Source organism: Dermacentor variabilis, chromosome 5 (assembly GCF_050947875.1).
Source record: "Dermacentor variabilis isolate Ectoservices chromosome 5, ASM5094787v1, whole genome shotgun sequence".
NCBI classification, from domain to species: domain Eukaryota; kingdom Metazoa; phylum Arthropoda; class Arachnida; order Ixodida; family Ixodidae; genus Dermacentor; species Dermacentor variabilis.
Window position 1 is genome coordinate 30,226,790 of NC_134572.1, and position 10,581 is coordinate 30,237,370.

Here is a 10,581-nt window from a genome sequence, read left to right on the forward strand (position 1 = left end):
GTCAAGTCCGGCCGGGCTCCACTGGCGCGCGCACTTGCTTCTTACGGCCTTTTTCACTCGTAGGTGAAACAATGATTGAGCTTCTCAGCACGTTTCGCCACCCGTCGGCGGTATGGGCGCTGTGACCCTGACCTTTGCGAAGTCGCTGGAACTCGAGTTCCAGTGACTTTAGACCTTTCCTTCCCTGTTCCGCATATGTGCGCTTGCCTTCGCGCTCGCACGATCGTTTTCCCGCGCATTTTATTCGGTGCTCTGTCAGTGTTGTTCAGTATGCAGTGATTTGTGCGCTACTGAAGATGGTCGTACAGCCTTTAGTACGCGCGGCCACAGCCAAGACTTGGCGCCGTTCATTTCACATCGGTATATAACTGCTGTGTGATGGTGTATTGCTGTGTTCCGTATTGCAAGTTTCGTTCCGGTAAAACACCTGGCGTTCTCTTTCACCAGTTCCAAAGCAATGCTGGACTGTGCTCCAAATGGCAAAAGAATATTTCGATAGACAACCTAGTTGTCAATCACAAGTCTGCATCAACTGTCGTATGCAGCAGACACTTCCGCGATGAAGACTGCGTACATGCGTGCCGCATCAGAAAACTTCTTCCTGATGCATACACTCTTCGAGGGCTATCCTTCGTACTTGATACCAAGTGCAAAGAAGCCTCGCAAGCATCCTGCTTCATCAAGCATCGGAGCTTGATGTTGCGGGTTCACAAGGTGTTTTCAGCGAGCAAACAGCAGCAAGTGCTTGCACGCAAACAATGAACAGTGACGCTCGTCGCGCTGGTCGATATCTGTCTATGATAGGAAGATTGCGCTCCCAAGTATTGTTCCACCGTGCAAAATGTCAGAAGCTGCAGCAGTTGCTTACAGCAGAGGAAAAAGTGACCGCATTTTATCGCGAAAGCAAGCACCACGCGTGTGTAAAGAGAATCGCAGCGGACGCACAGAAAGAAGAAGGCCGTCTTTCTTCTGCATCAAATAGAATTTTACGGAAATTAGACGCGTGCAGCTTACCCTGAAGAGGTTGTTAGAGAGTGCGTGATATCACGCTTTATCTCTCCAAGAGGCCACGATCATGCTCGCACTTCGGGTCTTCTAACACTGCCAGCAAAGCGTACTCTTCAAAGGTACACAGGTCCAAGCCCAACAACATCGGGAATAAGCACTGCCATGAAAGAGCGCCTGGTTCACGAGGCCTCGCTGCTGAGCAGCAAACAGCATATGACATCATTAATAATAGATGAGGCCAGCATAAAACCAAAGTGCATCTATGATTGGAACGCTGGCGCATGATCGCACAGGTGTCAGTGGTATGTTTGTGCAGAAATACGAGCTTCAAAAGTGTACGACTGTGAAGCTGGCACGAAATTGGACGAGGATACATGTCTACCCTTCAAACTTGGAAAAAATGAATGTGCTGCGAGCGGTTCAAATTTCCTCTCCGATTTCTGCAGCCGTAGAGCACCTTCAATTTCAATTTAAATTCTTTATTTACAGACATAGAACATACAGAAATACCAGAACTGGTTGGACCCATAGCCACGGGCTAGTTGCGGGTACAATGAAAAATGAATAACAATTGCAAGTACAAAGCAAATAAAATACATCACGTGCATACACATATTTGTCACAGTCCATTAAGTTGCACGAGCGTACACAATGAAATTCGAAACAGTGAAAAGCATCTTATATTATTAAACATTTCTAAGTAAACACAACACACTAGTTAGGAGGATTGCAGGCAAGTTTCTGCATTAATATGAACACACATTATTAATCTCGACAAAACCGAAACACTAAGATATGTTCAGCAGGTGTCAGCGAGTTACTAAAGAAAACAAAGGACATCATGATTGTTACAATTGAAAAGCATTATTGAGGCTAAGCAAGTATTCCTTAAGTACCGATGAAAAATTATTTGCTTGGTTTATTTCTGCCGGTAGCTTATTCCAAATTTTTGACCCTGAAAACTGTAGCAAATGTTGTCCGTAAATATATTTAGTTGGAGGAAGGTTAAAATTACCGCAGGTTTGATTTCTGGTCGCACGAAAAGATGAATAAAATATAGAAACATGAAAAGGGAGGTTGTGTTTAACGATGTTGAAGACACACGTGGTAATTTTTAATTCGTGTATCTTGTCATACGGCAACACATTCATTCTATTATATAAAATGGGACTTGGTTTATCGTAACGTGAATGGGTAATTATTCTCAGGGCGCGCTTTTGAAGTTTGCGTACAGGTTCAAGATAAGTTTTGTATGTCGTACCCCATGATTCATTACAATACGTGATATAGCTATGGATGAGTGCAAAATATAAAATACGCAGTGTGTTAGTATCGAGACTATGCCGTGCTTGTGAGAGTGCATAACATCCTGATGCGAGCTTTTTACAAACTGAGCTTATTTGTTCTTGCCAGTGCAGATTGCTGTCGAAAATCACGCCAAGATATTAAAATGAGTTGACTTCGCCTAATGGAAAATCGTTTATTTCTAAATCTAATGATTTAGCAGGAAATGTATTGTTACGCGTTCGAAATACCACATACTTGGTTTTACTAACGTTAATCGTAAGTTTGTTCTTTGAGAACCATTCACTTGCTTTTTTCAACTCTTCGTTTGCTTTAGTTTCCAGATCGCAAGTGTTATCGGCTGTTACTACAATACAAGTGTCGTCGTCGTACATAAGGGTTTCACTTGTACCAAAAATAAGTGGGAAGTCGTTAATGTATAATGAAAATAAAAGGGGTCCAAGGACGGATCCTTGGGGGACTCCAGTGCGCGTATGCTTAGGCGATGATGCAATATTGTTCATTCTTACTACTTTTACTCGTTCATGAAGGTAGTCAGTAAGAAGATCTAATGAGCTACCGCGGAAGCCATAATGTTGTAGTTTACAACATTATGGTGGCGCCCGAGATTTTAAGGACGCAGGCTCTACCGTTTGCTTCATGAAGGCCATCAAGAAATGGTTTGACATTCAAGACACTTCTTTCAATGGAAGCGGCCACAAAGCTCCCATTTCTAGGAGCGATGACAGTCGGCTACTGTGGCTATTTTACTTCCTACGTGTGGAGAAAATACAGGTGAATTCCATAGGATCAGTGAATGATGGTTTCACTAACGAGACATACCAAGCCTTGCTTTTTACAACAAAGTCAACTATGGAGACAACGAAGTTCCTTCTGGAACAAGGTATTAGTTATGTTCTAACAAAAAAATTGAACAGCGACCCCATCGAAGCGATTTTCAGTAAGGCGAGATCAATGTGCGGTGTGAACGACACGTTGGATGCTAGAGCCGTCACTGCTGCTCTGGACCCACGTGTCTAAAGGACCATAATGTAAGTTAAAGTTCGTAAAGCTAAAATAAATTAAAATATCAGATGTTGAAATTGAGGATGAGGCCGCGAGGCTATCAGTGACATTTGATGAAGACCTGAGGTCTTTGCTGGAATACACGGCTTCTCCATCTGTCACCTGCTCCGGTCTGGCGTACCTTGGTGGTTACATCGCCAAGCTGATAACAGACTTTGGATGTGACTCTTGTGCTGCGCTGTTGACGACAAATAACAAAGATCACCCGCTGTATAAGCTACTCCGAGGCCAAGACAAGGAGCGAATTACATTATCCAAAGCCTGAGTTTCTAGCCCTTTTGGACAAGATAGTGTTTTTTTCTTTCGATAAAGCCTCCCAACACCTGCCATGCAGGAATGTACTAGAAGTACTCGAAAGAGCAGACCAGCCCTACTTACAACGCGCTCCCATCTTGAGCTGCCCTGAAGGCGTTGACGACAGCCATGCGAGACTATCGGCAAATCTAATTGCCGAGAAGTTTCTGAGAATACTCATTGTAAATCACTCAAACCAACTGACTGACGAAAACGACAAGCCTTCGGCCTATGTACACAAGCCGCCAAGGAAACGCTTTAGATTGTAATTGTGAATAAGACACATTTGTGAGCTACTGTGTCCGCAAAAGTTTTCGCCTGAAAGTATGGCAACCATTGTAAGTGCGTACGAGCAATAAATATTTGTTTTCATTTCTCGAAATGCAAACGCGTTTGATGGCGGAGAGCTCTTCTCCCGGCGCATGCATCTCCATGTTCCCCAGTGAATTTGACGAAGTTCGACTTATTAATACGGTTACACCGCATGCATTTATAAGAAGCCTAGATAAACCATTTACGCGTCCTCAACAATTAGGCAACTTGTTCTTGAATGCACGGTGAGGTAAGAAGCGTTGCGCGCGCTGCACCAATCTACTGGGAACAGCTGATCAGGGTTAAAGTCCCTCAATAATTTTAAAGTACCGGAAGGCTTCGACGCCAGCGATAGGCTGATCGGTAATATGTTACCTTGCTCCGCCCCTTTGCCGCCATGAAAGTTCCTGCGCGCCGGGCGAAGTGGGCGCGTTTCGCCTGTTGTGCTACGTACATTGCTGCGATAATTTGGTTCCGGTAGGGTCGAAATGCCTTGTTGCTGTGCGGTTGGGTGCCGAAACCGGACGAAGGATGGCAAGAAGTTATATTGCACCCCGCGCGGCAATCAGTACCTAACCAGAAGAAAAGTGTGGTTGCACAGAATTGGACGGAATGACTTTGAACCGTCGGTAACTGCACGATTATCCGAGGCAAGTAACATACATACAACGATACATAGGTGCGACAGAAAGTATACACGTGCGTGTGTCGAGCTTTGATAGTATTTCACTCGTGCGCATGGGTGTTGACGGCCGAATTTTGGGGAGATTATTTATTTTAGTTCGTTATGGAGCCCGCTGAATAGCTCAGTATGACCTAGGATGCGAAGGACCGAAATGCCTTGTTGCTGTGCGGGTAGCTGCCGAGATCAGACGGAGGACGGCAAGAAGTTATTTTGCATCCCGCGCGGCAAACAAAACCTAACCAGAAGATAAATGTGGTCGCATAGAATTGGGCGGAAAGACTGAACCTGGTAACTGCACGACTATGCGAGGAAAGTAACCTAGAGCGATATGAAGGTGCGAGAGAAAGTACGCACGTGTGTGTGCAGAGCTGCGATAGTAGTTCATTCGCGCGCATGAATGTTGACGGCCGAAGTTTGTGGAGATTATTGATTTTAGTGCATTATGAGCCCGTTGACTTAACAAGTGCAGTATGACCTAGCATGCAAGTAAATAGTGGGGCAGAAGCGCATTAACTCGCTGACAAATATCCGCATTGCGTTACGTGCGATAAAAAATAAATTTCAGCAGCGAATTTTACTTATAGACTTCCCTGTGTTTGGGTGTGCGTTAACTGCGTTTCACAATTTTTAGAATAGGGGCCCCAGGCGTTTTGGGGCCCCAAAGAAATAGCGTCGAAGCCACTGCGCATGCGCGAGGCGCGAACTTCGTTTGGGTTTTGCGTTGGGAACGCTACTTCACCGATTTAGCGGGAGCCCAAATATCGGCCCCAAAAGCTTTGCGCCAGCAAACATGGCGGCACCCATCAAAGCGACGGCTCCAACCTAGCACAAAACTGGGTTCGATTCGTGGTAACGCGTGACGTTCGCAAGCTAGGGGAAGTGACTGCGGTTATCGCTTTCTCTCAACTAGCGTGTGTTATAAAAATTGATTCATTAGATGCCGCTGATTCCGAATTCGATTGTGGATCAATTTATGGCTCGTAGTCCTAACATGGCTAAGCCTGGCTGGTGAAGGCACGTAAAGTTGATTTGCTCAAAACTAAGCGCAACTAATTGCTTGCTGCTTACAGAATAACCTATAAATTCAGTTAAACGCGAATTGTGCGGAATAAAACCAACCCTTATATATAGCTTTCATCGGTTACGAGAAAGCGTTTGATTCTGTCGAAACCTCAGCAGTCATGGAGGCATTACGGAATCAGGGTGTAGACGAACCGTATGTAAAAATACTAAAGATATCTATAGCAGCTCCACAGCAACCATAGTCCTCCATAAGCAAAGCAACAAAATCCCAAGAAAGAAAGGCGTCAGGCAGGGAGATACGATCTCGCCAATGCTATTCACAGCGTGTTTACAGGAGGTATTCAGAGACCTGGATTGGGAAGAATTGGGGATAAAAGTTAATGGAGAATACCTTAGTAACTTGCGATTCGCTGATGATATTGCCTGGCTTAGTAACTCTGGGGACCAATTGCAATGCATGCTCACTGACCTGCAGAGGCAAAGCAGAAGAGTGGGTCTAAAAATTAATCTGCAGAAAACTAAAGTAATGTTTAACAGTCTCGGAAGAGAACAGCCGCTTACGATAGGTAGCGAGGCACTGGAAGTGGTAAGGGAATACATCTACTTAGGGCAGGTAGTGACGGCGGATCCGGATCATGAGACGGAAATAATCAGAAGAATAAGAATGGGCTGGGGTGCGTTTGGCAGGCATTCTCAGATCATGAACAGCAGGTTGTCATTATCCCTCAAGAGAAAAGTGTATAATAGCTGTGTCTTACCAGTACTCACCTACGGGGCAGAAACCTGGAGGCTTACGAAAAGGGTTCTACTCAAATTGAGGACGACGCAACGAGCTACGGAAAGAAGAATGATGGGTGTAACGTTAACGGATAAGAAAAGAGCAGATTGGGTGAGGGAACAAACGCGAGTTAATGACATCTTAGTTGAAATCAAGAAAAAGAAATGGGCATGGGCAGGACATGTAATGAGGAGGGAAGATAACCGATGGTCATTAGAGTTACGGACTGGATTCCAAGGGAAGGGAAGCGTAGCAGGGGGCGGCAGAAAGTTAGGTGTGCGGATGAGATTAAGAAGTTTGCAGGGACGACATGGCCACAATTAGTACATGACCGGGGTTGTTGGAGAAGTATGGGAGGCGCCTTTGCCCTGCAGTGGGCGTAACCAGGCTGATGATGATGATGGTGAAACGCGAATACACGCAAGTCAAAATTGCTATTTCTATCATAAAGTGGTATATTTCATTTAATTATTTCTAATAGCTTTTCTTTCAGACCGTAGTGGCGCTGTCAGCCCAAGACGCTATCCGCAAACGTAAAACCCTATTCTAAACCTCTTCACTCCTGCGTGCCCCAACGCTAACACCGGCAAAGCTCTTTGGGGCCCCAAACTATTGGGGCCCCTATTCTAAAACTCTCTATTAATATGTCCAAAAAGCATTATTTCCAACTCTGCATATCCTAATCGTATTTCTTGCATTGCATATGTGAATAAATATATTCCTAAGTCCTTGCATTACTCTGCTTTTAAAAACAAATACTGCATAGCCACTGCTACTGGCCATCAAATAATAAAGTATAGTACAATATATCAAAGTACATTACATACAGCTGCGAGCTCGTTCCTTCCATTTCCCTTACACTCGAAGATGCTTCTGTAATCGGCGATTCCATTTTACTAATGAAAAACACAACTGCAAATTAACATAAGAAAAACGCCAGAAGTGATACACGCATTGCCAGCAAAACAGTGCAGTAATAGATAGGCCAATCGGCGTGCGTTTCGTAAAGGGGCCCTCTAATTCTTACGGGGCTTTAGCGGTGCACGGGGGCGAAAAGGCATAAACACAACAATGTGCTTCATGATTCAATTTTACGTGGCCACGTCGCACGGTTCACGAGAACAGTCAACCGCATTCACACACGCGCACACAGTACACATTCGATGTTTGTGTGCCGCGAGATTAGATCGCGCTGGCAGCTCGAACACAATCGAGGGGACTCGCTGACACGATCCATACCGCCGCTTCAGAATGTCACGACAGTTGCACTGGCTCGTAGCACTGAACCACGAAACAACAGTCGTCATGTAATCGCTACACGACAGACACACTCAGCGGCAAGAAGACTGTTGGCGCACTCGTTTCCACACACACACAGGATATTGTTTAGTTGCCGTGAGAGTCGCACGTTTCAGCGACGTTATGTCGAAAGTTTTTCGGTCCAAGCGACTATCAGCCTTCTTTTTTACACGAATTCTTCGTTCGAAGTAACTGCTATGTGTACGCAGCACGCTTACAAGCAAAAGAATTCACAGAGCAAACAGGATTAAGCGCAAGCGATCACCAAGGCTTGCGCGGTGATTGAGCACAAACGGACGAAATGTATAAATATGCGGAATCGAGGCGATCAAGCCCTCATTCCGCTCTCTTGAGCGTTTTTCTTTCAGTGCTCATTTGAAATTAAAGGACTAGATTTTGCAGTTCGGGCCCTTCTTTCGTTTTTCACCACAGTCAGGCACCAGTAGGTTTTATTTCCGCGCGTGTGCAGATATTTTTTCACCTCACGAATGCCGCGGTTTAGCGTGGGCGCCGCCTGATACAGGAACTTCCTAGGTGGCGCGCGCGGCAAGATGTCGCTAGAGTTACTGTATGTGCTACCGCAGGTAGCAGAGTTGCGCGTCTGTTTTATCACGCCGCTAGCGCCTCTACGGTAGCATATACAGTAACTCTACATGTCGCTACCTTGAAAATTATAGAGGTACCTTAAAAGGACACTAGAGCGAAACAATAAATCAGATTAGACTAATAAAGCATTGTTTGGGAACCCTGCAGGCAGTCATTTTAACATAATAGTTCGATTATTAGATGAAAAAATCAAGGTCGAAGTATCAGTATTTGAATTTCGCGCCGAAACCCCTCCGCCTGTACGTCAGTGTGACGTCAGGGCTTCCAATGTATGTTTTCGCATTGGGGCCGAGTTGGCTGAGTAAAGGTTCCTGAAACTTGCCAGGTTTAATATTCGGTTCCTTTCGAACACAATGTAGTCAGTCTGTACCGCGATATAATTAAGTAGGCCCTAGAAGATGTTATCAAAATCCACGACGTCACAGCTACCAGGTGCGGGATCTTCAAGGAGGCGTCGCCACCCGTCTTTCGTTCTTGCACTTTTTCTGGCTTACGAAGAGCCTTATCGTCGTAAGAGTGGCGTTATTGGTGTTGTAGAAAGGTAAATTACTGATACAAAATAAATTATTTTTCTCTTCAGTGTCCCTTTAAGCAGGGTGAGGTTGCAGCGCTCCCCACCAAGCAGCGGCGATAGGCAAGAACTAGCCCCGATGCAAAGGCCGTAAGAAGCGAGCGCGCGCACCAGTCGAGCCCGGCCGCGCTGTTCACTACACATGCTGCACAGCTCAACGTTCTTGGTGGTTCTTGGACATACTTCAGTTACACTGCTTTAGCTTCACAGCTCTGCTCGCGAGGTGGCCGAAGTGGTGGTCACGCGAACTGGTGGCGCTGCGATAGCGTCTTTCGCCACGTCTATCTTTTCTCGTTTCGCTTCTGCATTCATTGCCGTTTTCATTTCGGTGGTGCTGATTCGTATGTCGCTACTGTTTTCATGTTGTTGGCGTCTTGTGATGTGTGGCGGTTTCTTCCGGTGAAAAGTTTCGCGCTGAAGCGTTTCGGTGTCTCGTAATAGGAAGGAGTTTCCTATGCAGTTCTGCTTTGTCCGCGGCTGCTCCAGCGGCCAGATCCAACGTACGCTGGTGGTCACTATTTTTATCGCATCGCAAAGACGGCAGATAGCTTTTTATATGGACACAGGTGCTGCGCCGAAACAAAGAATGCCCCACTGATAAGTCCGACGTGTGTGAACGTCATGTTGTGGACGATGATCTATATTTTAATTGTTATTGATTCCATCGCTGGAGACATGGACGCTTGTTCACAGCGCGATTCCAAGACTAAGTTATTCTCGGTCTTCGCGAACACATTTCGAAGCCAACAAATGCAAAAGCAAAAATCAACAGAAGCAGCTCGAGTGTTGGCAGGCACTTCGGCGGAAGCTTGCAGAGATGCGCTTCATGCAGGTGGCAAAACCAATTGTACTTGGAATGTTGTTGTGCTTGCCTTAGAAATATGCGCTACTGACTGACTGTGATCAACAAGCTCACAACCATGATTTTGCCTTCTGTACTCTGCAAACTCGAATTGATTGAAGATTTGCCTCGCAGCAGCAATAAGTGAATCGTTTTACATGAAGAAACTCTGGGTGGGATCTTTTCAGTTGTGGAAAGCATTATCCGTGAAGAGTATCCCATCTAATTTACTGCAAGAAAAGCTACAACAAAATCCACAAAATGCTGTTTTAATAATAATAATAATAATAATAATAATAATAATAATAATAATAATACTTTATTGATGACTTGAGTAAAATACAATGCAAGAATCGGGCCTGCCAAAGCCGCAGAGGGCTTGAACGGCAGTGCCTGGCAGACAGCGACAGAGCCATCAGTAAGACGTTAACTTATTAGTTCGTAGACAACGGTGAGAAGAAAAAAAAAACACGATTTTGAGCGGCTATACTATTCTCAAAAGTATAATTAAAATCATCCTCAGAAAAGCAGATGGCTTGACATTTAAGCACGGCCAGGTGTGCATGACATTTAGCCGAAGTAGAACAGTGACATACAAGATCATATGTGCACCACAAACAGTGTAGTGCAGTACTTGCAAAAGCTTGTGAACTTTATCTCTTACGTACTGCAGTAGAGGCAACTTCGTTCGAGCAACCCTCCGAACACAACCCTCAAGCGACTACAGAAACATGAGTATGGTGTCATATATTGTGACTCGCGGTTCGAAGACGTGGGATATCCTCTTTTCTCGT